The 27786-nt window shown below is 40.2% G+C and overlaps 1 protein-coding gene across 4 annotated transcripts in view; it reads left to right on the plus strand.

Moving 5' to 3' along the window:
• The window catches only part of KLHL31 (kelch like family member 31), a 51250-nt gene that overhangs the window by 7675 nt on the left and 15789 nt on the right, over nt 1-27786 (plus strand). For 2 of the 4 annotated variants that reach the window (XM_005552723.5, XM_005552720.5), the window contains exon 1: nt 25345-25573. The gene's annotated coding sequence lies outside the window, so the exon portion shown is untranslated. Of the gene's footprint in view, nt 1-25344; nt 25574-27255; nt 27408-27786 lie in introns of those variants that run through there. The other 2 variants (XM_005552721.5, XM_065543902.2) reach the window with 2 other exon arrangements.

Here is a 27786-nt window from a genome sequence, read left to right on the forward strand (position 1 = left end):
CAAAAGAAGGGACCAAACTGAACTCAGTAACTCTCAGTAGCAGAAGTTGCATTAGCATTTCTGCACATTAGTAAGAAGCACCCAGCTCCTTATAAAACAAACTCCCAGCAAAAGAGCTTTGCATGTTGAAGGCATGTATTCTTTGAGAAAGTACACCCAGTTTGTTGTACTGTGTGATTACAATTATGTAAAAGAAACTACGCAATATAAAAAGAATGAAAACTGATGCAAGCAAAATGATACTAGTCCTTATCAGTTGTTGGGGTAATTTTTTTCTAGATTTCTAATTTTCTTTATTGAGTACTTATTAGCTTCACAGTTGAAAGTATAAATTTTAATAAATGAATTTTGCCAAATAAAAGCTCTATAGCTCCAAAGACATGATTAGACCTTATGAGACTCTGGTAAGCTGCTTAATTGGAAGAAAAATACATTTAAATCAGCAGCTATCATATATCAGCAATAATCAATTAGAATGATGCTTTGGAAAAAGGATACATATATTTACATATATACATATGTAAATATATATAAATATGTATATATGTATGTATATATGTAAATATATTTGAAGATAAATATAGGCCAAGTGCAGTGGCCCATGCCTGTAATACCAGCACTTTGGGATGCCAAAGCGGGCGGATCACCTGAGGTTGAGAGTTTGAGACCAGTCTGGCCAACATGGCAAAACCCCGTCTCTACTAGAAATAGAAAAAGTAGCCGTATGTGGTGGCATGTGCGTGTAGTCCCAGCTACTTGGGAGGTTGAGGCAGGAGAATTGTTTGAACCCGGGAGGTGGAGGTTGTAGTGAGCTGAGATGGCTCCACTGGACTCCTGGGCAACAGAGTGAGACTCTGTCTCAAAAAAAAAAACAAAAAAGATATATATATATATAAAGATATATTTCTTCATTTAAATATATATTCATCCAGGAATAAACCTAACTCTTTTTTTTGTTTATTTTTGAGATGGAGTCTTGCCCTGTCACCCAGGCTGGAGTGCAGTGGCATGATCTCAGCTCGCTGCAAGCTCCACCTCCCGGGTTCACGCCATTCTCCTGCCTCAGCCTCCTGAGTAGCTGGGACTACAGGTGCCCGCCACCACACCCTGATAATTTTTTTTTTTTTCTATTTTTAGTAGAGACGGGGTTTCACTGTGTTAGCCAGGATGGTCATGATCTCCTGACCTCGTGGTCCGCCCGCCTCAGCCTCCCATAAACCTAACTCTTGTTATGTGCAAATCTACATTTGTGAAGACTATGTAAAATATTTATCTGAGTAAATGAAGTGACATACCTTGTTTCTGCATGAAACATTCAATACTATAAAGATGTCAATTTTCCCCATACTAGTGGACCATTAGAAAAAAATTTCAGTAAAAATTCCAATGCAACTTTGCTTTAGAACAAGATATGGGCATTTTTAATTCATCTAAAGAAAAGTAGAGAAGAAATTTGTTTTTAAAAAAGGAAGAAAAACTAAAAAATAATAACATACTGGTCTTCCCAGCAGTTCTATAAAACTGCAGAAATTAAAACAACTTGGGGCAGGCATGGAAGAAAAGGGATGAAAGGAGATGATGAGACTTCTACATATGAGATTTCTATCATTTTATAAATTTAATGATGAGACTTCTATCATTTAATAAAGGGGACATTTCAAGTCCAGGGCTAATGATGGTCTGTTCAGTGAATGGTGCTGAGAATGGTATTTGGGAGTAAAAGACACACACAAAAAAACCTCTAACTTCAAGTCATAATTCTACTTTGTATACAGAATATTTTTGCATATGGATTAATGATCACATGTATTAATGAGTGACAGATCTATGCAAGTAATAGATGGAAAAAACAGGGATATGTATTTTATAATTTGGGGATGAGGAAGTCTTTCCTAAATAAGAAGTAAAACAGAAGTCATGGAAGAAAATTGACAGATTTGACATAAAGAAATGAAACAATTCTGTAAAATATTGTAAAACAAATTTAAAAAGTGAACAGTAGGCCTGGAGCAGTGGCTCACACTTGTAATCCCAGCACTTTATGAGGCTGAGGTGGGAGGATGGCTTGAGTCTGAGCGTTTGAGACCAGCCTGGGCAACATGGTGAGACCCTGTGTTTACAAAAGATTAAAAATTAGCTGGGCATGGTGGCATGCACCTGTAGTCCCAGCTGCTACTTGAGAGGCTGAGATGGAAGAATCGCTTGAGCCTGGGAGGTCAAGGCTGCAGTGTGCTGTGATTGCACCACTGCACTCCAGCCTGGGCGACAGAGCAAGACCCTTGTCTCAAAAAAAAAAAAAAAAAAAAAAGTAGCGAGTAGTAGGCTGGGAGGCTGATATTTGCAGCATATATGAGACAAACAATATAAAATAGATAAGCAACCAAATAACTAACAGAGCAAAAGGATATAGACAGACAAGCCATAAAATAAGAAATACTAAGTCTAATGCACATATTAAAAGATTTTCATCCTCATGCATTCATGACACACAAATTAAGAATCACTGAGAACCACCTTTCACATATTGTATTGCTTAATACAGAAAAGATTGATAATACCCAGTATTTCAAGGTGGTGGGGGAAAGGAGGCATTTTTATATGTGATGGCACAAGTGTAACTCAGCAAACCTTTTATTTGAGAATAGCTTTTTAAATAACCCAACAATTTCACATCTAGAAGTCGATTCTACAGAATGACTTATACACATGCCCATGGATATATGCACAAAGCATTATCTGTAAAACTGAAAAAAATTAGAGTCAACTTAATACCCACCTATGAAGGAATAGATGAATAATGGTTGCATTGTGCTATGGAATATAATGCATTGTCAATAAGGGTGAAGTAAGATGAAGCAGATTATAGCAGTATGTACTTACTACAAAAGAAATTTATGATATATCATGGAATTGGAAAATTGTTACATAAGGGTGTACAGTAAATAGCTTGATTATATTTTACTTTTAAAAATTCTTGTTAAAGGAGGAAGATTTTTACCTTTTATTTTATGAACTTGTATATTGGTTCAAATTCATTACTATTTTTTGTTTGCTTGTTTTGTTTTGTTTTGTTTCATATGGAGTTTCGTTCTTGTCACCCATGCTGGACTGCAATGGCACAATCTCAGCTCACCGCAACCTCTGCCTCCTAGGTTCAAGCAATTCTCCTGCCTTAGCCTCCTGAGTAGCTAGAATTACAGCCACGTGCCACCACGCCCAGCGAATTTTTGTATTTTTAGTAGAGATGGGGTTTTGCCATGTTGGCCAGGCTGGTCTTGAACTCCTGATCTTGGGTGATCCACCTGCCTCAGCTTCCCAAAGTGTTGGGGTTACAGGTGTGAGCCACCGCGCCTGGCCACTATTGTATTTTTAAAACACATTTTTTTTTTAAATTAAAGTATTTGAAACTAAGTATTACTAAGTCAATCCACTTCCACAACTTTTCTGCCTTTCCTGGAGGAACAATTATCTCCACTCTGTTTACGAAAGATTCCTGAAGAGTTTTTAGAAAACAGGGATGCCTGGGCTCCATCTCAGAGCAGTTAAGTTAGGATATCAGGATTTTCAAGACATGGTCTGCAGACCAGCAGCAGCAACAGTATCTGGGCGCTTGTTAGAAGTGCAGAATCAGACCAAGCGCGGTCGCTCATGCCTGTAATCCCAGCACTTTGGGAGGCCGAGGCAGGTGGATCACCTGAGGTCGGGAGTTTGAGATCAGCCTGACCAACATGGAGAAACCCTGTCTCTACTAAAAATACAAAATTAGCCAGGTGTGGCGGCGTGCACCAGTAATCTCAGCTACTCGGGAGGCTGAGGCAGGCAAATTGCTTAAACCCAGGAGGTGGAGGTTTTGGTGAGCCGAGATTGCACATTGCACTCCAGCCTGGGCAACAAGAGCGAAACTCCATCTCAAAAATAAAAAATAAAAGAGTGCAGAATCTCAGGTCCCACCCCAGACCCACAATTTCAAAATTTTCATTTAAATAATAGCCCCCTGGTGATTTATTTGCGCTTTAGAGTTTGAGAAGCACTGATTATTCATGTATTGTCTATGTGACCTAGAGTAAGTTATTTAATTTCTGTAAATTTCAGTTTCCTCAACTGTAAAATGAAGGAAAGTATTATCTGTGAAAGCTACATGAGTTTTATTCATTTAAAGTGTGCCTAAAGTGCCCAGTGCCCTGACTGGCACATAGCAGATACTCAGTCAATGGTAGCTTTTATGATGGTGTTTATATCTCAAATATTGGACCTAAAATAATGGTGCCTCAGTAGACTGATGTCCACTTACCAACTCCCTAGATAATCCTGCATGCTCTGTCTCTCGGTAAGATCTGCAGATGGATGATCAGGACACATGGAAAGCTCACCATGAGTGGGCTACTCTCCAGTACAGCCATGTGCTTCTACTCCCACAAGTTCAAATGTGCCTTTACCAAGGGTCAGCTGGGCATGTGCTCTGCTGTTTATGCCAACAGTACTTGCTGCTGAATTACATAATTTAATTAAATATTATGTAAACCAATGACATATGAGTACAAAAAGAGTGGTTGTTTCTATGAACCACTAAACTAAATGCCTTCAAAAGGCCTTTTACGGTTGTCTCACCCACACCCATTTTCATTTCAAAAAAAGAGTGTGGGTGAGACAACTGTGGAAGACAAGAGAAAATAAATCATATACATTTTAAGCTATATTCGGGTTGTTTTGCAAGTTTCTTAGCATTTTCAATCCAATGTGAGGAAACAAAAATTGGAACTCATAGTTGCTGTGTTGTGGGTGAGTTGAAGAAAGATCAGTTGCCTGTGCTCGCACGAAAGGTCTTGGCTCTACATCAAAAGATTGGGGATAAGTGTAGATTTATGTGTCTCACGTTAAGATAAAATGCTTCAGGTCCGCTTACTGAAGGTTTGGAGCTCAACAGGCTACGAAGAGAGCAATACCGACTCCTCCCCAACCCCTCCTCCTTTATACCTACTGCATGGACTGATTCTTTCTCTGTCCTTACATGAAGTCTCAAGCAGATCTCCCTCTCAATTAAAGGTATTGAATATCCTGAGCTCACCTTTAGTCTTAACACAAGTCTTATTTTAGTAATTAAAATGTTCAATTTAGTGTAATAACCAAATTCCAAATTTTTTACCCTCCCTGAGCTGACACCTGATTTTGGCCAACAAGCCTAAAGTGAGGGTCTTGGGAGTCAGGGGCTGGGCGCTTAGGGCATAGTTGGCATCTTTTCCTCTTCTGATGCTTCCCCTCACAAGCTGTCTTTCCATTCCCTCCAGGACTGGGCCCAGGGCTGGGGCTATGCAAAGGGCACACGGATGGAACCTCTGTGATCTGGCGTTGCTGCTCATTGAGCTTGAGTGCTCAGGGTGGACTCTCATGGGGTTCTTTACCCCATGGAAAATCCCCACTGCAATGTCCATGATGAGGACAGTCACTCCAATGCCTGGCCACTTTCACTACCAACACTTGGCCCTCTGGCTTTCAGTTGGAGGGGTCCTCTCTAGGTTTTTTCCCCTAAGGGTCTTCTCAAGAAGGCTTCAGGCTTCAGGCTGGTTTCCTTACATGGACCCACATGGCTAAGCTGAAAAACTCTCACATCCTTGTCTCATTGTTGATGAAACTCCAACTTGCTCCTAGTGTCCTTATTTTCCTCTTTGCAATTAATTAATTGCAGCTCCAACCACCATAGCTTACCTCTAGGAGAATCAGACACCCAGAATCTCCAAATATAGTTTGCAGATTTCTAAACATTGTTGTCTATGTGAATGGGACCTTCTAGTGTTGTGCAGTGTACAACCTGAACAGCTATCCTCACAGTTCAGACACTAGTCCACTGAATTCCAGAGGACATAGATCAAGTTGCTTATGTGACTCCCCCAAAGTTTTTCTCATTTGGATTAAGAAGAGGGGAAGCGAGGGCAGTTCCAAGATGGCCAAATAGGAACAGCTCCAGGCTACAGCTCCCAGCATAAGCAACACAGAAGACGGGTGATTTCTGCATTTCCAACTAAGGTACTGGGTTCATCTCACTGGGGCGTGCCAAACAGTGGGTACAGGACAGTGGGTGCAGCCCATCAAGTGAGAGCTGAAGCAGGGCAAGGCATTGCCTCACCTGGAAAGTGCAAGGGGTAAGGGAATTCCCTTTGCTAGCCAAGGGAAACCATGACACACAGCACCTGGAAAATCAGGTCACTCCCACCCTAATACTACACTTTTCCAAGGGTCTTAGCAAGTGGCACATGAGGAGATTATATCCCGTGCCTGGCTCAGAGGGTCCCATGCCCACAGGGTCTCCTTCATTGCTAGCACAGCAGTCTGAGATCTAACTGCAAGGTGGCAGCAAGGCTGGGGGAGGGGTGCCAACCATTGCTGAGGCTTGAGTAGGTAAACAAAGCAGCCAGGAAGCTTAAACTGGGTGGAGCCCACCGCAGCTCAAGGAGGCCTGCCTGCCTTTATAGACTCCACCTCTGGGGACAGGGCATAGCCAAACAAAAGGAAGCAGAAACCTCTGCAGATTTAAATGTCCATGTCTGACAGCTTTGAAGAGAGTAGTGGTTCTCCCAGCATGGAGTTTGAGATCTGAGAATGGACAAACTGTCTCCTCAAGTGGGTCCCTGACTCCCCAGTAGCCTAACTGGGAGGCACCCCCCAGTAGGGGCAGACTGACACCTTACATGGCCAGGTACTCCTCTGAGACAAAGCTTCCAGAGGAATGATCAGGCAGCAACATTTGCTGTTCAGCAATATTCACTCTTCTACAGCCTCCGCTGCTGATACCCAGGCAAACGGGGTCTGGAGTGGACCTCGAGCAAACTCCAACAGACCTGCAGCTGAGGGTCCTGACTGTTAGAAAGAAAACTAACAAACAGAAAGGACATCCATACCAAAACCCCATCTGTATGTCACCATCATCAAAGACCAAAGGTAGATAAAACCACAAAGATGGGGGAAAAACAGGGTAGAAAAGCTGAAAATTCTAAAATTCAGAGCACCTCTCTCCCTCCAAAGGAATGCAACTCCTCACCAGCAACAGAACAAAGCTAGACGGAGAATGACTTTGACGAGTTGAGAGAAGAAGGCTTCAGACGATCAAACTTCTCCAAGCTAAAGGAGGAAGTTCAAACACATTGCAAATAAGCTAAAAACCTTGAAAAAAGATTAGATGAATGACTCACTAGAATAACCAATGTAGAGAAGTCCTTAAATGACCTGATAGAGCTGAAAACCATGGCACGAGAACTACATGACAAATGCACAAGCTTCAGTGACCAATTCAATCAACTGGAAGAAAGGGTATCAGTGATTGAAGATCAAATGAATGAAGTGAGAAGAGAAGTTTAGAGAAAAAAAAGAGTAAAAAGAAATGAACAAAGCCTCCAAGAAATATCAGACTATGTGAAAAGACCAAATCTATGTCTGATTGGTGTACCTGAAAGAGATGGGGAGAATGGAACCAAGTTGGAAAACACTCTGCAGGATATTATCCAGAAGAACTTCCCCAACCTAGCAAGGCAGGCTAACATTCAAATTCAGGAAATACAGAGAACGCCACAAAGATACTCCTTGAGAAGAGCAACTCCAAGACCCATAATTGTCAGATTCACCAAACTTGAAATGAAGGAAAAAATGTTAAGGCAGCCAGAGAGAAAGGTCGGGTTACCCACAAAGGGAAGCCCATCAGACTAACAGCGGATCTCTCGGCAGAAATTCTACAAGCCAGAAGAGAGTGGGGGCCAATATTCAACATTCTTAAAGAAAAGAATTTTCAACCCAGAATTTCATATCCAGCCAAACTAAGTTTCATAAGTGAAGGAGAAATACAATCCTTTACAGACAAGCAAAGGCTGAGAGATTTTGTCACCACCAGGCCTGCCCTACAAGAGCTCCTAAAGGAAGCACTAAACATGGAAAGGAACAACCAGTACCAGCCACTGTAAAAACATACCAAATTGTAAAGACCATCAATGCTAGGAAGAAATTGCATTGACTGACGAGCAAAATAACCAGCTAACATCATAATGACAGGATCAAATTCACACATAACAATATTAACCTTAAATGTAAATGGACTAAATGCTCTAATTAAAAGACACAGACTGGCAAATTGGATAAAGAGTCAAGACCCACCAGTGTACTGTATTCAGAAGACCCATATCACATGCAGAGACACATATAGGCTCAAAATAAAGGGATGGAGAAAGATCTAACAAGCAAATGGAAAACCAAAAAAGGCAGGGGTTGCAATCCTAGTCTCTGATAAAACAAACTTTAAACCAACAAAGATCAAAAGAGACAAAGAAGGCCATTACATAAAGGCAAAGGGATCAATTCAACAAGAAGATCTAACTATCCTAAATATATATGCAGCCAATACAGGAGCACCCAGTTTCATAAAGCAAGTCCTTAGAGACTTACAAAGAGACTTAGACTCCCACACAATAATAATAGAAGACTTTAACACTCCACTGTCAACATTAGACAGATCAACGAGACAGAAAGTTAACAAGGATATCCAGGAATTGAACTCAGCTCTGCACCAAGCAGACCTAATAGACATCGACAGAACTCTCCACCCCAAATCAACAGAATATACATTCTTCTTAGCACCACATCACACTTATTCCAAAATTGACTACATAGTTGGAAGTAAAGCACTCCTCAGCAAATGTACAAGAACAGAAATTATAACAAACTGTCTCTCAGACCACAGTGCAATCAAACTAGAGCTGAGGATTAAGAAACTCACTCAAAACTGCTCAACTACATGGAAACTGTACAACCTGCTCCTGAATGACAACTGGGTACATAACGAAATGAAGGCAAAAATAAAGATGTTCTTTGAAACCAATAAGAGCAAAGACGAAACATACCAAAATGTCTGGAACACATTTAAAGCAGTGTGTAGAGGGAAATTTATAGCACTAAATGCCCAAAAGAGAAAGCAGGAAAGATCTAAAATTGACACCCTAACATCACAATTAAAAGAACTAGAGAAGCAAGAGCAAACAGATTCAAAAGCTAGCAGAAGGCAAGAAATAACTAAGATCAGAGCAGAACTGAAGGAGATAGAGACACAAAAAAACCCTTCAAAAAAATCAATGAATCCAGGAGCTGGTTTTTTGAAAAGATCAACAAAATGGATAGACCACTAGCAAGACTAGTAAAGAAGAAAAAAAGGAAGAATCAAATAGATGCAATAAAAAATGATAAAGGGGATATCACCACCGACCCCACAGAAATACAAACTACCATCAGAGAGTACTATAAACAACCTTACACAAATAAACTAGAAAAACAAGAAAAAATGGATAAATTCCTGGACACATACACTCTCACAATACTAAACCAGGAATAAGTTGAATCCCTGAAGACACCAATAACAGGCTCTGAAATTGAGGCAATAATTAATAGCCTACCAACCAAAAAAAGTCCAGGACCAGATGGATTCACAGCCGAATTCTACCAGAGGTACAAGGAGGAGCTGGTACCATTCCTTCTGAAAGTATTCCAGTCAATAGAAAGAGTGAATCCTCCCTAACTCATTTTATAAGGCCAGCGTCATCCTGCTGACACCAAAGCCTGACAGAGACACAAAAAAAGAGAATTTTAGACCAATATCCCTGATGAATATCAATGCAAAAATCCTCCATAAAATACTGGCAAACTGAATCCAGCAGCACATCAAAAAGCTTATCCGCCATGATCAAGTGGGCTTCATCCCTGGGATGCAAGGCTGGTTCAACATATGCAAATAAATAAACATAATCCAGCATGTAAACAGAACCAAAGACAAAAACCACATGATTATCTTAATAGATGCAGAAAAGGCCTTTGACAAAATTCAACAGCCCTTCGTGCTAAAAACTCAATAAATTCGGTAATGATGGAAGTTATCTCAAAATAATAAGGGCAAAACCTGGAAGCATTCCCTTTGAAAACTGGCACAAGACAGGGATGCCCTCTCTCACTACTGCTATTCAACATAGTGTTGGAAGTTCTAGCCAGGGCAATCAGGCAGGAGAAAGAAATAAAGGGTATTCAATTAGGAAAAGAGGAAGTCAAATTGTCCCTGTTTGCAGATGACATGATTGTATATTTAGAAAACCCCATCATCTCAGCCCAAAATCTCCTTAAGCTGATAAGCAACTTCAGCAAAGTCTCAGGATACAAAATCAATGTGCAAAAGTCACAAGCATTCTTATACACCAATAACAGACAAACAGAGAGCCAAATCATGAGTGAACTCCCATTCACAATTGCTTCAAAGAGAATAAAATATCTAGGAATCCAACTTACAAGAGATGTGAAGGACCTCTTCAAGGAGATCTACAAACCACTGCTCAATGAAATAAAAGAGGACACAAACAAATGGAAGAACATTCCATGCTCATGGATAGGAAGAATCAATATTGTGAAAATGGCCATACTGCCCAAGGTAATTTATAGATTCAATGCCATCCCCATTAAACTACCAATGACTTTCTTCACAGAATTGGAAAAAACTGCTTTAAAGTTCATATGGAACCAAAAAAGAGCCTGCATTGCCAAGACAATCCTAAGCCAAAAAGAACAAAGCTGGAGGCATCACACTACCTGACTTCAAACTATACTACAAGGCTATAGTAACCAAAACAGCATGGTACCGATACCGAAACAGAGATATAGACCAATGGAACAGAACAGAGCCTTCAGAAATAATACCACACATCTATAACAATCTGATCTTTGACAAACCTGACAAAAACAAGAAATGGGGAAAGGATTCTCTTTAATAAATGCTGCTGGGAAAACTGGCTAGCCATATGTAGAAAACGAACCTGGATCCCTTCTTTACACCTTTTACAAAAATTAATTCAAGATGGCTTAGAGACTTAAATGTTAGAACTAAAACCATAAAAACCCTAAAAGAAAACCTAGGCAATATCATTCAGGACATAGGCATGGGCAAGGACTTCATGTCAAAAACACCAAAAGCAATGGCAACAAAAGCCAAAATTGACAAATGGGGTCTAATTAAAGTAAAGAGCTTCTGCACAGTAAAAAATTACCATCAGAGTGAACAGGCAACCTACAGAATGGGAGAACATTTTTGCAATCTACTTGTCTGACAAAGGGCTAATATCCAGAACCTACAAGGAACTCAAACAAATTTACAAGAAAAAAACAACCCCATCAGAAAGTGGGCAATGGATATGAACAGACACTGCTCAAAAGAAGACATTTATGCAGCCAACAGACACAAGTAAAAATGCTTATCATCACTGGTCATCAGAGAAATGCAAATCAAAACTGCAATGAGATACCATCTCACACCAGTTAGAATGGCAATCATTAAAAAGTCAGGAAACAACAGGCACTGGAGAGGATGTGGAGAAATAAGAACACTTTTACACTGTTGATGGGACTGTAAACTAGTTCAACCATTGTGGAATACAGTGTGGCGATTCCTCAAGGATCTAGAACTAGAAATACCATTTGAACCAGCCATCCCATTACTGGGTATATACCCAAAGGATTATAAATCATGCTGCTATAAAGACACATGCACACGTATGTTTATTGCAGCACTATTCACAATAGCAAAGACTTGGAACCAACCCAAATATCCATCAATGACAGACTGGATTAAGAAAATGTGGCACATATACACCATGGAATACTATGCAGCCATAAAAAAGGATGAGTTCATGTCCTTTGTAGGGACATGGATGCAGCTGGAAACCATCATTCTCAGCAAACTGTCGCAAGAACAGAAAACCAAACACCATATGTTCTCACTCATAGGTGGGAACTGAACAATGAGAACACTTAGACACAGAAGGGGAACATCACACACTGGGGCCTGTTGTGGGGCGAGGGGAGGGGAGAGGGATAGCATTAGGAGATATACCTAATGTAAATGATGAGTTGATGGGTGCAGCATACCATCATGGCACATGTATACATATGTAACAAACCTGCATGTTGTGCACATGTACCCTAGAACTTAAAGTATAATAAAAAATTAAAATATATAAATAAATAAAGTAATGGGAAACAGAAAAAAAAAAAAGAAGAGGGGAAGCACACTTCTTCCTTCAGCAAAAGAATGGGAAAATGCCACAATCCTCCAAAAACTTTCACCTTAGGAATCCTCAGTTCTCATTCTCTGATCTCTTTAGCCTTCATCTCAACTCTTGGCTCCATCTTAAATCTCTTCTAAGAGTCATAAAAAACAATTGTTTTGGCAACCTGATTTGCATACTATACTTCAAAATATGAGTTTAATTCTGTTCTTAAAGCCTAGCCCTCCCACCCCCACAGATGGGACCAAAAGTGTTCCTGTTAAACCTTTAAGTGGCTTTTAAAATTATCTGACCAACTGTGGACGAAGTTGCTGCTATACATGGAAATACTATATGTAGGAGAATTAGACAACAGGAAGAATTCAGCCTTGTAGAAATCTTCTCCAGAAATGCTATTTTCCATGAGTACAATTGAGATCACCCTTGAAATATCTATCAGAACAAGTCTAAATAGACAGAGAAGGAAGCTGGGCTGAGGGGTGCTATTGGTATAGAGATTGACTTTGAATGTTCACATTTGCTATCATTTCTGTTAAAATTCAGTTTGGAAAACATCAAAAAGACACAAAAATGGAATAGTCTTAGCTTTTTTTACTGCTTTATAATTTAAGATGATTGTGCAAGAAGTGTCAGGTTGAATATTTACCAATTTGCCTCATGCAAGAGCTTTGAACTCTCTCAGAACCATGGCCCTAAACCACCAAGGATGGGGCAAGAGCCAATCTTATTAATTCTGTCTGTTCTCTTGTCAAGTAATCTCCTTTCCTCATTGGAATCCATGTCTCTCTAATTCTACAAGCCTACCTGTACCCTCCCTACAGAGGACACTATGTATCATAATTTTACAAAATGTTTTTTATTGGATATAAGACGAATCATGGCCTTCTTTGTTCAGACAATTTTAAAAAGGGTGACATTTTACCTGTCAACTATTATTTTTGCAAACTTCATACCGGAGGAGGTTTTGACTCTTTTGCTCTGCTACTCTAGTTTTGGGGATTACCAAGTTAATGCCTTTAGACTTTCTTAGAGGTTTCACAGTGATGGCTGATTTGAAATATAAATAGGTGAAATTAATGGTGCTGTTGAACTTTTTAAAAATTAGTTTTCTTCTGCCCGTTAAAAGGCATTAGTGATACAGTCACCTGGAGGTGGTTGTGTGCCCAGCTGAAAACTGGGGAGTGCTAATAACTAAGGAAAAAAAGGAAAACAGATGTTAAGAGAAGCAACTAGCAACCTCTGCCACAATCCATTTTCTCCCTCTTTAGCCCTCTCCTCATCCAGACCCCCAAATTTGCCAAATCAAAAGGATTTTCTCACTCAGAAAAGCATCACTTTCACAACCCAGCAGAGAAAACTAAAAATTTCAGTCTCCATGACAATCACTGCTGTGGTGGCAGTCACCTGATGTCACAGTCAAACACATCCTGTGTTCAACCACTGCTCACGGATACCCTTGCTTGAGCTATGAGACAGTTCCCCTTCCACAAGCTCAGCCACATATCCCGAAGCAGAGCGCCATGCCTGGGTTCTGATGGGCTTTACCCCTCCTTCCTGCGCTGCTCCAGAACCGGCTTCCCCGTGGTGCAAGCTCAACCCAGTGGCCAGACCACCTCTTGTCTCCTGCTGAATTCCTCGTTAGGCCCTTGTCCTTTTTGGTGGGCTTTATATGTTGGGGGTTTCAAGATTAACACTGCAAGAAGCAAATTCCCTTGAAGCCCTTCAAACTGCAGTAAAAATACACAGCCACTGGGTGGAAAACACCTTGTTAATGACACTGAAATCCAAAGAGCAGGAGCTGCAAACATGTGACCTGTGTTTTTGTTTTGTTACCATGGACAATGTTGAAAAAAAATTAGTTGCCAACATTTAAAAATTAGAACATTTCACACGAAAAGCTGAATTTCCAACTTGTATTATAATCTAGAAATTAGAATCTCTCTCCACATTCTGGGCCTGAATTCCTGCAAGGCAAAAGATAGCTAAAGTGTTTCCTGGTATCCTGTGATAATAAACGCATTTGAAAATGTGGACCCCGAAATTGTACAGCAGTGTCCAGTGATAAGGTGAATGAATACACTTAAAAGTAACTTTAAAAAGATTTTCCTGAAAATAAAAGTCAAACATAAAATTCCAGACTCCCAATAATGCATTGTAGATTCCCTTCCCAGGATGAAACATACTCTGTTGGAGTCCCCATCATTCACCTGGCAAACTCCTCCAACTCCTTCTGGACCCAGTCAGAAGCACTGTCCCCTGTACTGAAACTGCCCCAGTTTCCTCAGGCCAATTCCCTGTGTTTGCATTATAACAAAATACTACTTACCTTTTTCTGATTCTGTAGTCATCATTCATTTGTCTCCATGACTGACTTGTGAGCAATTTGAGGGGAAAAGATGGTAATTTATATAGTGTGTTCCTAGCAGCTCAGTCATAGTAGCTGATTGTTTTCCTCTCCCTGTGTCCATGTGTTCTCATTGTTCAACTCCCACTTATGAGTGAGAACATGTGGTGTTTGGTTTTCTATTCTTGTGAGAGTTTGCTGAGAATGATGGTTTCCAGCTTCATCCATGTCCCTGCAAAGGACATGAACTCATCCTTTTATATGGCTGCATAGTATTCCATGGTGTATATGTGCCATATTTTCTTTATCCAGTCTATCACTGATGGACATTTGGGTTCCAAGTTTTTACTATTGTGAATAGTGCCACAATAAACATATGTGTGCATGTGTCTTTATAGTAGAATGATTTATAATCCTTTGGGTATATAGCCAGTAATGGGATTGCTGGGTCAAATAGTATTTCTAGTTCTAGATCCTTGAGGAATCGCCACACTGTCTTCCACAATGGTTGAACTAGTTTACAGTCCCACCAACGGTGTAAAAGCATTCCTATTTTTCCACATCCTCTCCAGCATCTGTTGTTTCCTGACTTTTTAATGATTGCCATTCTAACTGGCATTAGATGGTATCTCATTGTGGTTTCGATTTGCATTTCTCTAATGATCACTGATGATGTGCATTTTTTCAAGTTTGATGTGCATTTTTTCAAGTTCGTTGGTTGCATAAATGTCTTCTTTTGAGAAGTGTCTGTTCATATCCTTTGCCCACTTTTTGATGGAGTTGTTTGTTGTTTTCTTGTAAATTTGTTTAAGTTCTTTGTGGATTCTAGATATTAGCCCTTTGTCAGATGGATAGAGTGCAAAAATTTTCTCCCATTCTATAGGTTGCCTGTTCACTATGATGATAGTTTCTTTTGCTGTGCAGAAGGTCTTTAGTTTAACTAGATCCCATTTGTCAATTTTGGCTTTTGTTGCCATTACTTTTGGGGTTAACACTAAACTTTGAATACAAAAGAATACATCATTAACTAGACTGCTTATTTTTAATAATGATAATTTAATAATGATATTATAAAATTTTGTTTTGTTCTATTCAATTTTCCATTAATTGGGACTTAATTTTCACAGGAGCTAGAAATTAGACCATAATCATCGAATGGCTTGTTTTTATAAAGGATAGGCTGATAACATTCTATACTTTATATAAAATGTGAACATTAAGGGAAGTAGTGTGAAAGGCTCTTTATGAAAATAAGGCTAACCCCCATTAATTACTCCCTTAATCTCTTTATGATCTCCCATTTTTTATGATTACTATGTATTTTTATGATCATTGATTCTATCTTAACATTGGTATTCTTCTTTTAAGATTACCAATGCTTTCTTCCTCCACATTTTTGGATTTAACCAAGTGTATTTATCCGTGGATATTTCCCTAAATTTAGTGATCAGTGCATTATACTCTGTGAAACACTCCACTGATTCCTGTTAGGAGACAGTATTCTGGAATTCCAACCCAATTTCATAACAGCCACAATTCCTGTATTCTTGGGCAAATTGCTTTACTTTGCTTATGACTGACTTTTATGAACAATTAAGACAAAACTAAGAATTCCTATGTGCATTTTCCAAGGTTATTCTGTAGAATACTTGGGCCACATGACAGTCCCATAAAATTAAGTTTTATGATCAAATATGTATGAAAAAAGACTGCAAATTTATCCTTGGCTTAGAGATCAACAATGCAGAATAGCACCTAAAGGCTCTGGAAAGTCTTTCACTAAAAAAATAGTAATTTATCTGTTCTGAGGATAGGATACACACATATATATGTATATATGTGTGTATATATATGTGTGTATATATATGTGTGTGTGTATATATATGACTGCTGGATTCTTTAAAAAATGTATTATCAATTTTAACATACCTTAGAACAAACGGTTCTAAGAACATACTTTAGGAGACACTGATTTTACATAAATACAAGTTATTAATTCTAGAAAGAAAAAAAAAGGCAAGAAGACCTTCTTGGTGGAGCAGAGAATTCCCTGTCATTGCAAAACCAGAAGTGGTTAGGTGACTGCTTGCTGAGGATATTCTAGTCCAGTCTCCTACCCAAGGAAGTCACTTTTATAAAGGTGCTTCTAATTTCAAAATTGTATGACAATTAGAAAATGTGCCCTGATGGGAAGCCCTTCATAGCAAACTCAGTTGCCTTCATGACCAGGCAAGAAGGAGTAAAATCACCCAGGGCCTTGGTGCAGTGCAAACTGTGGGTGGGTGATGGAAACTGTGAAGAGAAAGGACAACTGCCCTATCTAAAGGGAGCAGTCACCACTCAGCTTCAGCTGTCATTCCCATGAGATGAACAAGCCTAGCATTACTAGATAGTGTGATGATTCACGAAAGGCCTAAAATTCATATGTCAATGGAAAACTTACTTAATTTTGAATGTCAGCTCAATAAAATAGAAAATAACACTGTAAAAGACAAACGAAATACTCATGTAGGCCAAACTGAGCCCACAGGGCAATAGTTAGGAGTCCTCATGTGTTTAGAAATGGGTAGCCCTACCCTAAATAATCTGAGACAGACAAGATGTCAGAATTCCTCTGCTTAGTTTTCACTAGCTTTCTTCCATTCTGGTTACCTGGTCACCTCTTGCTGTGCCTATCTCCTTGCCTGCTTAGGAACCAGCTCAATTGGAACATGTGGAAAAAAAAAAAAAAAACAGTTAAAACGCGTTGAGTGAGGATATGAAGGGACACCTATGTAGAGAAAGCATGGATTTCAGAATAATAGATATTATAACTTATAACATCTATTTTAGCAGCTCAGAGGCATTTTTTTTAACAGTGAACAGAGGCATATTGTGTTCTTTCCAGCTGTTTTCCAGGTAGTAAGGAGTCACTATGTTACCTGAAAGTACTCACAGACTGCCATCAAGCTTTCAGAATGTAATTTTAATATAGTCTTCTGTTCAGAAATAACTCTTGCAATTTAAAACTATCTTAAGACAACATGTAATTGATCTCAACACAAGCCAATATGGTTTCAAGATTTTATGATTTGGGGTCTTAAAAAAAAGAACAGGAATAAAAAATGATTACTAAGGTTTTACTTAAAAGGGATTGCATATCACTTCTCAGCTTCTATAAATCTTCCATAATCATGTAGCTCTTGATCAGAGTGAAGCAAGCAGAAATATTTTAATAGAGTCAAAGGTCAGACTGTAGCTAAGTGGGTGAAATGGGACAGAGTGGCAGGCAAGCACTGGATAGGGCCATCTCTTCATTAGGGCAGAGAGTGGAAGGGACTTTTTAGTCCTTTAATCACCTTTTTAAGAAAATTTGACAGTGCAACCAAAGTGTGGGTGATCTTTGGGGTCTTGTTTAATCTTACTTCAATCTTGTTTAATTCCAGAGTTAGAGGGTCATTAGTGCAAGCAAATGACTCATCACTAGAGTGACAGGCTTTCTGGAGCATTGCCCAGGTGTTCAGGCACCATGCTGGGGATAGAGAGATTAAAAAAATGAAGACCAGGAAGGAGACAAACAAATTGTTAAAATGTAGTAAGTGCCAGGAGAGACAGGTATACACATGACATTACAGAAACAAAAAGAAGGCACTTCACAGGCTGGGAGATGGGCAGGGGTCGGGGAGACCCATGCAGGTCAGGGAAGGAGACACAAGAAGAAGGCAATTGGTAGAATAGGTAAGCCATTCAAAACTTGTTAAAAAGGAAAAGTTAAATCATTTTAACTTAATGTGGCCACACGAGCCAGTCTCTAACTTTTATTAAGATAAGCGCTATGCCAGGAAAGCAGGTTTTCTGAATAATAGGCTCCTACGTCCTAAAAGAGTTGACTTTTTTTTTTTTTTTGAGATGGAGTCTCTCTCTGTCACCCAGGCTGGAGTGCAGTGGCACGATCTTGGCTTACTGCAACCTCTGCCTCCCGGGTTCAAGTGATTCTCCTGCCTCAGCCTCCCAAGTAGCTGGGACTACAGGAATGCGCCACCATGCCCAGCTAATTTTTTGTATTTTTAGTAGAGACAGGGTTTCACCATGTTAGGCAAGATGGTCTTGATCTCCTGACCTCGTGATCCACCTGCCTCAGCCTCCCAAAGTGTTGGGATTACAGGCATGAGTCATTGCGCCTGGCCTAAGGGTTGACTCTTCGATGGTGCTACAGCAAATGAGAGTTCAGCATTCATATGCAGATTTAAAAAAAAAAAAAAACATGTTTTCTATGTTTTGAAAACTATGCCCATAATGTGTTAATCCTTGCAATAAATATGTTTTCTCCTTTGCAAGTGTGCCTTTACACTAGAATGGTGCTGCTGCCTCCAAAATGTCACAACAGAGCATGTGGTTTGCAAGTGCCCACTTACGTCAAGAACCTCTTAACTATATTGAGCACAGACCAAGTACAACTAGCACTTCTAGATACTATTGGGATAGGCTGTATGAATTCCCAAATTAGCCGCAGTTTCCATTAAAGTTTTTATTTCATTGATTGGCCCCATGTTTATTTTTCCAAAGTAAAAATTCGATCAGACTTTTGAACACATTGACTTGTTGCTGGAGTTATCTTAGCCATTGCCTCTCATTTAAAACTCATGTGTTTGAAATAATAAAACATATTTCTCTGTTTCTCCTTAAAAAGGCAACATTTTGGCCAGATGCAGTGGCTCACGCCTGTAATCACAACACTTTGGGAGGCCAAGGTGGGTCGATTACCTGAGGTCAGGAGTTCAAGACCAGCCTGGCAAACATGGTGAAACCCCGTCTCTACTAAAAATTCAAAAAAATTAGCTGGACCTGGTAGCAGGTGCCTGTAATCCCAGCTACTTGGGAGGCTGAGGAAGGAGAATCACTTGAACCCAGGAGGTGGAGGTTGCAGTGAGCTGAGATCATGCCACTGTACTCTAGTCTGGGCAACAAGAGTGAAACTCCATCTCAAAAAAAAAAAAAAAAAAAAGCGATGTTTCGTTTCTATTATCAGAAAATTCTTGGAATACAGACTTTCCTCCCACTTGTTTGGGGAGTCACTAACGTTCGTTTTTCAGACAAAGATTACTTCTGCCACATAAAAGATGAGAAATGGCACTTGTTGTCCCGTGTGACCAATCCCTGAGCCAGCTGTTCTTAGTGAAGACGGATAAATTAACACTGGTGTAACCCAGATGTCAGCTGAGGTCTCCCATAAAATTGGCTTGACCTTTCTAAGTCACAGCCATGGGGGACCTCTGTGCCCTTGCCAGGATTTCAGAGAATTTCCCAGGTTGTAGGCTCATGTCTGTCACCACTGACTCCAAGTTACTGCTCTGCTGCACTCCCCATCACGGCCCAGCCACAGCTCTCCCCTCACGTCTGCTCTGTGCCGACTGTGGTGACTTTTCATTGATTCCACTCAACACACCGCCCAGGCATTTATGTATAGCAGACTTTACTGAAACTTTTGTGCTATGGAGAGCACTTGTTGCAACAAAATGCAAACAGTTGAAAATGAATCATTAGGCACCTTTGTGGTGGCAGGCCCTTCAACCACACAACCATCAGTAATTCCTTGTTTTCTCACACACTACAGCTTCCTGTGATGTAGGTCAGCCCCTGTCTCCCACAAGACTCCTACCAACTCCATGTTTCCCTGTTTTCCAGGCTGTCTGCTCTCAGCTTCTCTTCCTCAGGTCCCCTGCGATTTATTATGCAGAGCAGCTGAGCTCCGGAGCTAGCCAACTGAGCAACTGAGGAGGAAAGAATCCTTTGAAAGGGCGCTGGGCAGCTCATAGAACCTCCGCTGTATGATCAGAGAACCAGGCCAGAAAAAGGGAGGGAGCAAAAGAAAGAGAAAACTCTGTAGCCAGGGTCAAGGCCAACAGCTCCAGACACCACAGCTGCCTCCATGTCACAGCTTCATGTCCTAAAGCCTCCTGCTCTCGACCCAGGGATGCCACCACTGCCCTACTGCCAGTGCTGTTCCTACAAACCAGTGCTGCTGATACTGCTCAGTCCGTGCAACCCCCACTGCCAAAACAGCGTCCTCTCCGCCTGCTTCTTTGCATCACTAGCTCCTCATTTCTAGGCTGGACGCAGGCATCTCATAGGTCAAGCCTATGTCTTGTGCCCCTTCTTGCCATAGCTGCACAGGAGCCTGACAAATGAAGCATCTGGTTTTTGGCTTCTATGGTGAAAGACAGACTCTGCTTTCTGCCTGACCTCACACAGTGGGAAAATGCACCACCATAGGAAAGAGGTTCAGATGTGGGGCAGCTGGAAGTAAAATCTGTCTGCTTCACCTTTCCACTGCCTATTTGGCTCCTGGCCTTTCTGGCTCCTCAATTACTCTGTACAACCAAAAACCTAATATAGTCATTGCTAAAAGGTCACCTTCTCAAGTCTTACCTTCTAATAACCCAAATCTTGGGCAATTTTGTTCTCTTAACCTTTCCTTTCTTTTGCCTGAAATGAAATTGCCTATTTCATTAACCCCAGTTTTAAAAACATGAAGGTCCATGCCCAAAATTAATGAAAGCTTTCTCAGGTATCCAAAGTGATAAGTCATTTATGTTCTAGCTATGATTTAAGAGCAACTTTCAGACAACTTCTGTCCCTAAAATTCAGTTTTTATTTTGAGCTATTTCTGATGTATCCTGGAATTATAACAGAGAGAGCGGTCACAAGGGGAATGGATATTCCACAGATTCCCAAAGGTTGACACTTCCGTCCAAGCATTACACCTGCACCATTCACATACCTGCCCTGCACTGTTCATACACCTGCACCATTCATACACCTATACTATCCATACACCTACACTATTCACACACACACACACTGTCCACACACCTGCACTGTTCATACACCTGCACCATTCATACACTGACACTGTCCATGTACCTGTGCTGTTCACACACCTACAATGTCCATACACCTGCACCATTCACACAAAAGCACTATCTATACACCTGCACCACTCAAAACATGCACAGTCTATACACCTGCACCATTCACATACATGCACTGCTCATACAACTACACCATTCACACACATGCACTGTCTGTACACCTATACCATTCACACACATGCACTGTCCACACACCTGCGCCATTCAAAACATGCACTGTCTATACGCCTGCACCATTCACACAATGCACTGTTTATACAACTACACCATTCATGCACATGCACTGTCCATACACCTGCACTCTCCAATATTAGCCAGGTATGGCTACTGAGTGCTTGTAATAGGGAATATCCAGGTTACCTCTTTAAAGATGAAGACAAAATTTCTTAATATTCACTATAACCTACTGTTCCATGCTGTGTTTCCAGTCTATCTACCATAGCACTAGTTGAATGGCTACAGAGAGTAGCTACTCTGAAAATGATTTTTTAAAGTGTTTTAGATTTTCCATCTTTGAAATATACTAAAAAATGTAAAAACCAGACCAAATTTTGCAGCTGTAGTATTTATTCTGAATGTAAAATATCCCATTACTAATTTTTATATTAATTACATATTAAAATAGTAATATAGATATATTGACTTCAATAAAATGTTTTACTAAAATAAATGTCACCTGTTTCTTTTTACTTCTTTTTTTTTTGAGATGGAGCCTCACTCTGTTGCCCAGGCTGGGGTGCAGTGGTGTCATCTTGGCTTGCTGCAACCTCCACCTCCCAAGTTCGAGCAATTCTCCTGCCTCAGCCTCCTGAGTAGCTGGGATTACAGGCACGCACCACGGCACCTGGCTAATTTTTGTATTTGTAGTAGAGACGGGGTTTCACCATGTTGCTCAGGCTGGTCTCAAACTCCTGACCTCATGATCTGCCTGCCTCGGCCTCCCAAAGTGCTGGGATTACAGGTGTGAGCCACTGCGCCCAGCCTCTTTTTACTTCTTAAAAGTAACCCCTAGATCATTTAAAATTACATATGCGGCTTGCATCATGTTTATATTACACTACTCTACACACTGAAATGCACCTGTAAATTTCAGTCAATTAGTATGTGGCCCTGAAGAAGCCATACCACAAAACAAGAAGAAACCTCTGAGACCAAACAGGCACAATTATACTTTTTGAAAATGCTTATAAAATTATCTTGCATGAACAAAATAAATCTATTCATCATTCAGTTAGCAATGTTCTAGATTAAGAAATTAATTAACCATTATTGAGAATCTACTATGTGCCATACACTATGTTGGAGAATGGGACAACTGTGAACAAATCAGACCCAGCCACTGCTTTCGTGTAAAGTCAAGTAATCAAGAGAGCACACTTGGGAGCCTGACAACTTGGGTCCAAATTCTGACTCCATCCCTTACCAGCCATGTGATCTGAAACAAGTTAAAACAGCCTTAGTTTTCTTATATATAAAACAGGAATTTTATCTGGCAAAGATGCTGCAAGAATTAAACTAGTAAAAGGCAAATAGAAGCATATCATATTAGTCACCTAGTGCTGTATAACTTAGCAGCTTAAAACAACATGCATTTATAAGCTCACTGATTCTTTGGATCAGGGATGGAGGCAGAGCTTCCCTAGGTCCTCTGCTCTAGGCTCTCTCACAAGGCTTCAATCAAGGTGTTAGACAGGGCTGGGGCCTCAACTGAAGGCTTACTGGGGAAGGACTGACTTCCAGGTTCACTAAAAGATGATTGTCATCATCTTTTGGGATGTTGAACTGAAGGCTTTAGTTTCTAGCTGGCTGCTTCTTGCTTGGGCATCTCCAACCTGGCACTGGGTTTTATCAAAGCCAGCAAAAGAGAAAGTCTGCTGTTAGGACAGCTAAAAAGCCCTGCCTTCATGGAGCTTACATTTGAGCTGGCTGTATGGCAGAGGGTATTGGGAGGTTGGTGGAAGAGAGACAGGTAGTAGCAATAGAAACAAATAATTGCTCAATCTAAATTCCATTAAGGTTACATCCCCAAATTATAGAATGTTCATTCTAAAATGCCAATCTCATCATGGCCCTCTTTTTTATTAAATATGCTCCAATTGGTAGGCTCATTGCTTTAAAGATGAAGACAAAATTTCTTAGTTTTCACTATAACCTACTGTTCCAAGCTGTGTCTCCAGTGTATCTACCATAGCAGTAGTTGAATGGTTACAGAGAGTTGCTACTCTGAAAATGATGTGTTAAAGTGTCTTAGATTTTCCATCTTTTGCCTTTTATTCTTCCACTTGTGTTCATATCTTAACATTAAACTATATTCTATTGAAAGGAGCATCTCAGTGATGTTCTGGCAAAACTGGAATTAATAGTCCTGAACCCTTGAAGATGATAATATTGGTACCAACATCTTCTTGAAGGCCCTTTCTATCATTATATCATCATTATCATAAATACTGATATAAGGCTGACTTTTATTATAATAAAACAAGATTGAAGGCCAAGGCAGAAAGATCACTTGAGACCAGGAATTTGAGACCAGCTTGGACGACATAGTGAGACCCTGTCTCTAAAAAAAAAAAAAAAAAAAAAGATGGAATATTCTGACCCTTTACCTGAGTCAAGGAGGTGGGACCAAGTAGAATTGCTTAGAAGCAAACCATAATATAAACTTCTTTGATTTACTCCCAGCGCATTCTGTGCTGGAGATCTATGGGTGGAAGCAAAGAATTTTTTAAAAATTCAAAATAGTTTTTCCTACTAAAAACTTGGTGGGAATTCCAACAGAAGTAGTGAATAGACAGATGCTATCCAGTGAAATGAGAGTCTCAGGTGAACTGGAGACTGGTACATGTAGAATCAAAGAGGCTTAGAGTCAGAAAGATATCAGAGATGATGCAGTGAAGCCCCCAGCCATAGACAGAGTCCCTTCAATGTCACACCAGTCCTGCAACTTCTTTTACTTCCACCCTTCTAATTATAGAGAACTGGCTCTTTTACAAGGCTGACATTGTCATCATTAGAACCCAGCTGTTATCTGCACTCTTCTTTATTTTAAGGTATTTCCCCAGAATTACTGCACATTACAAATTTTGACATTTTAGGCTACAGAAATTTTGATTGAATCCCCTTGCTGTACAACAGCCCCCACAACACTTGCTCTCAGGAGTCTCACCTATCTTAAAATTCCTCTCTTTGTCATACTTCTCTTCAGATGTTTCCAACGTGCACCGCCGCTGAAGTTTTTTTGTTCCAGTTATCTTCTGTAGGATGAAGAGTAAGTTCTCAGAGTGCCAAGATGGCAAAGCGATGCTTAACACATCGTCTGACTAATGAAGAATAATTAGAACATTTATTTTCCATGAACTATTTTTCTATTATTGTAGCTTAATATCATGCTAACTTTTTAAGCAACCATTTCACACTCTTGGTGCCCATTAAAAGTTTTTAGTCAATTACAATCCTTAAATTTTTTTTTTTTCTCATGAAGTGTTGCCAAGGTAGGTATTTCCCAACCTGCATGTGTACCAGAGTGTGTGTTAATCTCAGACCTCTCTGTGATCACGGGAAAATCGCTGGCCATAAACCTCACGTTATTAAACTATAAAATGAACCTAATAATGTTAGAACCACATGTGAGGTGCTGTAGAAAGTACCATGTCTGATAGATAAGTGCTCCTCTTATAAAGAACAGGCTATTTATAACCACTCTCTTCTCAAAAGACCGTAGGTGACCAGGCTAATTACCTTTCCAAAAACTAATTTTTAATCCACAGCCTTCCCTTCTCCTTACTCTACTAGAATCCCTGCTTCCAACAATTAAACACCCATCGAGTTAATTTTCTTTCCTCTCACACAGGTTGATTGAGCTCTTGACTTTCTTTCTTTCTTTCCTTCTTTTTTTTTTTTTTATTTTTGAACAGCCGGTCAGGTCAAGAAACCCAATCCCTCTCCACCAACCGGAGCCCCGCCCCCTGCCCCCGGCTGGCCCGGAGAGTTGAAGGCCAAAGACGGCGAGGAGGGCGCTCGCTGCTGTGCTCCCGGCCAAAGCGCAGGCTCGGCCTGCCTTATCCAGTGGGACGGCAAAGGGTCACTCTAAAAATTGCTGCAGTCGGGTCTTGTCAGGTGGCTGCTGGTGGCTCCCCACTGGATTTTCCTTCTCCCTCTCTCTGTCTCCACAGATCCCTTCCCAAGAGGAGTCTCCTGCTAAAACTTCATCATCTCCAGTTGACCTGCCACTTCACCCAAGGAGGGTAAGGAGCTGGGACCAGAGTCTCCAATTCCTGCCTTCTAGATCCTGGGGTGTGTGTGGATGTGTGGGTGGGAGACGGTGGGCTGAGTGTTTGTGGTTATAGAGCTATTTCACTGAAGGGAGTCTACAGCTGGGTCAGGTGGTTCATGTCCCTAATCTGAAGTTGGGAGACAGAAAACATTTTTTTGAAATCTGAGAAATGTAGTGTGTTAGGAGAATGTCACAGTAACAGAAATGCATGACAGCGATGCGCTATAAACGTAAAACCACCTGTAATTTCTAACAAAAATTCTAAATCTCTAAAGCTTAAGATATATTTTTCTTTCACTACTTTATAGAGAAGGAGAAGGAGAGAAAATTCTTAGGCTTTGTTCACAAAGTTTAGAATTCTATCTTTATTTTTATCAAGAATCATTTTAACATTTGGTACTGATCAGTTTGCATAAAATGTTACCAGTTTTAACTAAATCTGTAGCACAGATATCGGACAACTCTGAATTCCCAGAAATATAACCTATTGACAAAATGGAAATATCCTTTCTGGAAAAAAAAAAATTGTTGTTTGGCTAAAAAATAGGTATTTGTCTTAAATGTGCACATGTCATTATGCTGACATATATTTTATATTTAAAATCATGTTGGAAGTGTCATGGTAAAGTGGAAACCACCCCCCACCCCCATCACCCCGAAGCTGGACTTAAAATGGCAAGCGACAGAAGCCAGGAGGGTTGCTATTCCTGGAGGTAGGGCTGATGAGCCCCGACAGATGCAGTGATAGGAATGTGGCCAGGACAGGGAGCAGGAGCAGCTGATTCGCCCCTTTGGCAAAAAGACATTCTGGGATCCCAGTTCATACTGGCATGAGAGTGACAGTGACACTTTAGCACACATGGCTTTTCAGCTTGCCCTGTTGTGGACGCTCTCCCAGGAAGCACAGGTGCAGGGCAGTGGGAAGGAAAATGTTCTCAAATATGAAGTAACAACTCTTTTCTGTAACCAGTTCTGGGGGCCTTCTTCTGGGATCAGTTGGGGCCAGGAAGAATTTAAGTGCCATGCTTTCACATGGACTTGCCCACTTACAGACAAGGGTCCAATTATGTGCCATCGCTTGGCAGCATTATTCTCAGTCCAGTCATTTTGGATCTATTTCGGGTTATGGATCTCATGAAAACGCGGAGCCCACTGTGTGGAAAGTACACATAAACATATGCACACAGTATGTTTCAGACTATCCCATAGGACTCGTGGACTCACCTGATACCCAACCCAGATCAGGAATGCCAGGTACAAGTCAGATCATCCAGCTACATTTAAATTTCAGGTAAGCTACAAATCAACTTTTAGTATAAGTATGTCCCCAACACTGCCTGGGACGTACCTATACTAAAATCTGATTCATAGTTTATCTGAAATTCATATGTAACTTGACATCTTGTATTTTTATTTGTTAAATCCAACTGTTCAGACCCAGACATACATATAGATCCCATGTAAAGAAACCTTGTCTCAGTCGGTTCATCCCTATCTGATAATGAGTAGATTCTAGAGATATGGAAGGCCATATTAAAGGGACATTTGATGTAGGAACAGATTTTGACAATTCTGACAGCAAAAGTCAGCTGTGTATTCATAACTCTCTGCAAAATTATAGAAGCAAAAGTAATGCATCTCCTTGTTTGACAGATGATTAAACTGAAATCCTGATAGGTTGGACGTTCTGACATAGGTCTATCAAGCGGTTAGAGCAGAATGAACACCGAAATCCAATTTTCAGTTCTATGATGATCAAAAACTCAATTTCTAACCTCCTCTCCCTCCAACACACAAAATACTAGGTAAGAAAAAGAGTCAATTTACTAAAGTTTTCAACAAAACCCAAACAAAACTTTCGTACTGTGTCCTTGTGTCCTATATCCAGCCTTAGAGAATAGAATTGTAGTTAACTTTGTGCATAGAGTCTGTATTCTTTATAGATAAAGTTAGGCACAGCCTCTAGCTAAGTGGAACCATATGAAATGGAAAGTATTTGCTTTTAAACAAAAAAATGATAATTTCATATTCAATCTAATACTTCTAAAGGAAGTGCTTGATTATCTGATAAACAAAGTCATGCAAGCCCTCCTTGTCCCTATTTATTTGGCTTACCTAACCTATTGGATTTTCACATTCTTAATACCCTTGATAGGATAAAGAAATCCACAGGATCGATGTGTC

This window comes from Macaca fascicularis, chromosome 4 (genome assembly GCF_037993035.2).
Source record: "Macaca fascicularis isolate 582-1 chromosome 4, T2T-MFA8v1.1".
NCBI lineage: Eukaryota > Metazoa > Chordata > Mammalia > Primates > Cercopithecidae > Macaca > Macaca fascicularis.